Source organism: Bactrocera latifrons, unplaced genomic scaffold, assembly GCF_001853355.1.
Source record: "Bactrocera latifrons isolate USDA-ARS-PBARC rearing strain unplaced genomic scaffold, ASM185335v1 scaffold_22, whole genome shotgun sequence".
Classification (NCBI taxonomy): domain Eukaryota; kingdom Metazoa; phylum Arthropoda; class Insecta; order Diptera; family Tephritidae; genus Bactrocera; species Bactrocera latifrons.
The window spans coordinates 1,941,429-1,945,990 of NW_017535741.1; the positions used below are offsets into that span (position 1 = coordinate 1,941,429).

At 35.0% G+C, this 4,562-nt stretch overlaps 1 protein-coding gene across 5 annotated transcripts in view; it reads right to left on the minus strand.

Moving 5' to 3' along the window:
• LOC108968549 overlaps positions 1-4,562 on the minus strand; it is a 261,840-nt gene that overhangs the window by 162,997 nt on the left and 94,281 nt on the right. Inside the window, exon 1 of one of the 5 annotated variants that reach the window (XM_018932649.1) lies at positions 3,562-3,580. The exons of 3 other annotated variants lie outside the window; for them this stretch is intronic. The gene's annotated coding sequence lies outside the window, so the exon portion shown is untranslated. Of the gene's footprint in view, positions 1-3,471; positions 3,581-4,562 lie in introns of those variants that run through there. One more of the 5 variants, XM_018932645.1, reaches the window with a different exon arrangement.

The window sequence follows — 4,562 nt, forward strand, 5'->3', positions numbered from 1 at the left end:
TTTTTCATTATTTTCACTATTTTTGCGAACAGCTATAACTTTTTTTTCAGCTTCCCCTAATTTAATTTTTTTGGTTAAATGAAGCTTAAAACCTCATCTTTCCAACACTATATGGTATCACACAATATGTTGGTAGCAGGACATCTATTGACAAAATACGAAAAAAAATTTTCGGCTGCCCAATATAACCATAATTTGTTTAAAAATAAGCAATAAATTTACATATTTTTTTTATCCCATCAAAAATTTTCAACCTGCTTTTATCAAGCASACATCTCAGCAGTTAATGTGTTAATGAAAATTTTAAAATTARCTTCATTTATTTACCAGTAAATTGACCCAGTTACACTTAACCGGAACCTTTCTATCAGCCCCAGAGGTCTAAAAGGGAGCATATGCTAAATAGCTTAATTTCACTATAAATGTTTATTAAATTGGGCGTGAAAAAATTACACCCACAAAGTAGTGAATAATATAGATACTCTATATCTAAAACTGTAGCACGTGTGTTGGCTCATTTGGGAATAAAACTTCAATACATACACACATAGAATTAAATTTAGAAAGTGATAGACTGTTTTGAATGCCAGCCTACATGGAATAGCAGATAAAAGGTAAACTACGATTATTTAAAATGAGGTTAGAGGCAAAGGGCACATAGGAGACCACTGACCATGCCAGACGAAATAAATGACATACAATGTAGCCAAATCCCTTTGGAGAGTGGCTCAGAATTAAATGACTAGGAAGGAAGCAATATATGTATGTAAACGTATGTGCATGTAAGTGATTTTTGTGTGCTTGAAAACCCGTGGCTAAATTAAGCTCAATTAAATGAACTGCTTTTCAAGGCAAAGGTCTTCACTGAAAATCATTTCTGGCTTCGAACAACACTGACTTAGCACCCCAGACCACAAAGTTTGCCTTAGCGTCAACCTTTCAGCCTTTCAGCAACAGAAATTAGTTCAATAAAACAGCCACAGTCAAGTATAGCACTCACTCACACATTCGCTGGATTAAGCCGGCAATCCCAAAAGGATTACTTCAATAAAAATGCTTGCTTTCTCAGAAGGGCGGTGTGATAAATTGATACGTGTATTACTAGTTTTACTAAATTGTTTACTATGGTTAGGTTTTTAAACTTCGCTTACTATAGCTGTTATTATTTACTTATTTAGATTAGCTTTAGCTTCTCTGATAGCCAATCACTCTAAATCCCCATTCTCATGTTTACTTACATAAAAAACGTTAACCTTTCAAAGGTTTTTTTTCTGTTTGGCGTTCAAGGAGATTATCCCTTTTTGAGTTCAGATACTGGTATATAAAAAACAACATGGTGTAAATAGGATTTGTAGATGACATACAGTATATAATATGAAAAAAATATTATGGTTAAAAATATTTTTCAGGAAATGGCGTACCTTTGCCAGCTCTAGCTTTAAATCTCTTTTATTCGAAAATCCTATTTATTATTATTATTTTTTTTTTTTGTTTTACAAACATTTTCAAAATATTCTCAAACACATATGTATATTTATTTCCAACCAATATTACTTCTCATCTACTGGAATATTTCGTAAATATTTTTTTATTATACAGGTCACTGTATGTAATTTTATATCATACGCGTCAAGAAACAAGAGTAAAAAGCATAAACTATAAAAGCCTAACAGATGATGTTGGTCGAAAGCGCTAGCGTAAGTAGGCGTCCGTTGGTAGCCTCTAATGAGCTGCTCAACTCAACGCCAACAGAACACATATTTGTTTGTATTTTTCCTCCCTCTATTATTGGTACTTTAACGCGTTATTTAAAACGATATTTTCAATGTTAGTGGGCGGCACACCTTACCTTCTACCGAAAAATAGTATTCCCTATATTTATGTTAATTTCGTTTCCCTTCCCAAATTCACCGCTTTGCGTAGTTGCTTTTTTCCCACAGCCATTTTAAATGTTATCCTTCAACAATTTGCTTTATTTAGTTTGTTCGTTTATTATTTTTATGACCCAAAAATGAGTAAAAATCTACCGTTGTCGCCAACGCCGCAGTTGTGACCTTCTTTCCGTAGTGGGCATTCCCTGGCGACAAGTTGTGGGTTGCTTTTTGCTACTATTGTTTTTGTAGTTGTTTGTGTTTTAACTTTTGCTTTCGGCTGCTCAGCGGCCAGAAATTCAATGTTTTAGCAGCGATTGTTGTTTTGCTTTAAAATTGTGATTTATTTGCTGACATTTGTGCTGGCAGTTTGCACTAAACGAGTATATCCACCGGCGGAGGACTTCATAAATTAGCTACAGTGCTCATAAACGCACAGCCCAGCGCAAAAACAGAGAACCGAAAAAGGTAAAATTTATTTACTCTTCACACTATTAGTTGATAAAAAAGCAAAGTACGCCGGATTATGCGATAAGCTTGCGAAGAATCAGAATTTATTAGCGGTAAAACGTGAAAATGATATCATATTTCATCAAGCAGTGAGAAAAAGTAAACTGAAAATATTTGAGTTTATTTAGAAATCATGGCAGATTATGAGTACAGTTTACGGATCAGTTATTGATTTCGGTATAACATATACTTTTGTACGTGTTTTGTAACGAAATATGCAAGAGATCGTGAAGATTTAGAGCTATAAAGGCTTTATGTCAGCGGGAAAACAAAAAAGTTAATTTTGCTGTAGACAATTAAGCAGTTATAAGATAGAGCCTTGAAATCCAACACAGAATTAGTCTTGCAAACAGGTGCTACTTTGGGCCGAATAGGCAACTAAAAAGAAAAGTACTCTCTTGACAAACACAGACCAAATTCAAATCATTCCCGTAATGCTATATGGTGCGAAAGCAGGGACAATGACATCATCTGATGAGTCGGCCTTAGGAATGCTCGAGAAAAAAGTTTTGCGGAGTTTTATGATTCGCCTTGGCAACGACGAGTGCCGCAGTCGATGCAACGACGAACTGCACGAGATATACGACTTTATTGACATGGCGCAGTGAATCAAGAGACAGCGGCTGCGCTGACTAAGTCGTCTTGTCTGGATGGAAAAAAATCCTTCAACTTCGAAGGTTTTCGATTCAGCATCCTCCGGTGGAAGCAAAGGAATAGGAAGACCTCCACTTCGTTGGAGAGATCAGGTGGAGCAGAACCTTGCTGCACTTGGTATAGCGAAACGACGACCCTACATAGTACCAAGCTTAATGTCACATATTTTCTAGTACCTTCATGCATGTACCGAAAACAATCAACGAAAGGAAGAAAAAATAATTAGATAAAAACTACACCCTTTAATACTAATGCTAAAATATGTTATTTTGTTATTTGAACTGTTCAAATTTCTATTTTGCGGGCATTTTGAAATAATTGATTTCTTTAATATCGTAAAATTGGAAATACTATAATTATATGTTATGGAAGAATCTGTCCGATCTCTTCTTTTCTAATATCCAGGCATTTTAAACTATTTTATACTTTTCCTCACTTTTGCCTAAAAGTTTCGCACTTTCTTCTTCTACAGCTAATTTTCCGATCAGTATTTAATCAAAATCAGTATAGTTAGCTTGATTATTACCGACTTGATGAACCGAACTCGGGCACTGCGACACAAAGACTAAAATTTATGAACTATTTCTAAAGCTAGCAAAACAAAATCAATCTTTTACTAACAAATATAAATGCGCTCGATGCTGTGGATTCGCAATAGTTTGGCTGAACTACGTTCCAAATTTAATCAGATCATATGAAATTCCTGGAATTGAGTGGAACACTATTTACAAACAGGAAATGCAATAATTGATTGTAGGATTATATTACATTGAAATAAGTTGGAATTTTTTATAACGGCGGATATAAAGAACAAAGATATACGTTACAACAAAAATCAACAAACGTAATAAATTAATTTGGGATTATGTTGCTTTAAAATCAGGCCTGAATTTCAGAATAGCATCCCCGATTTCGTGGTTAAAATTGGTATGTACGGATAGATGAGATTCTTCAAATTAAAAAAAAAAGTATATATAGAGTTACCATTGTCTAATGTCCTTTGAGATATATATATAATTAATATATTATACACATCTAGATGTGTATAAGAGACAGTATCTGATGAGTCGGCTTTAGGAGTTTTCGAGACGCATTCGATGGAAGGATGAACTGAACGAGATATACGACGACATTGACATAGTTCAGCGAATTAAAAGACAGCGGCTATGCTGGCTAGGTCATGTTGTCCGGATGGACGAATACACTCCAGCTCTGAAAGTATTCGACGCAGTACCCGCCGGGGAAAGCAGAGGAAGAGAAAGACCTCCACTCCGTTGGAAGGACAGGTGGAGAAGGACCTGGCTACCCTGGGAATATCCAATTGGCCCCACGTAGCGAAAAGAAGAAACGACTGTCTACGCCAATTAAGAAGAAAAAGAATTACAACTCAATCATGGTTCTCGTTGTTTATTAAGAATATCTACTAGTCTCGAAATATCTGAAATATTTGGTAGTCGAAAAAGTATTTTACTATTTAYTATCTCTAATGTATTGCTAATCAAATTTCAACCAACGAACCACTTTCTG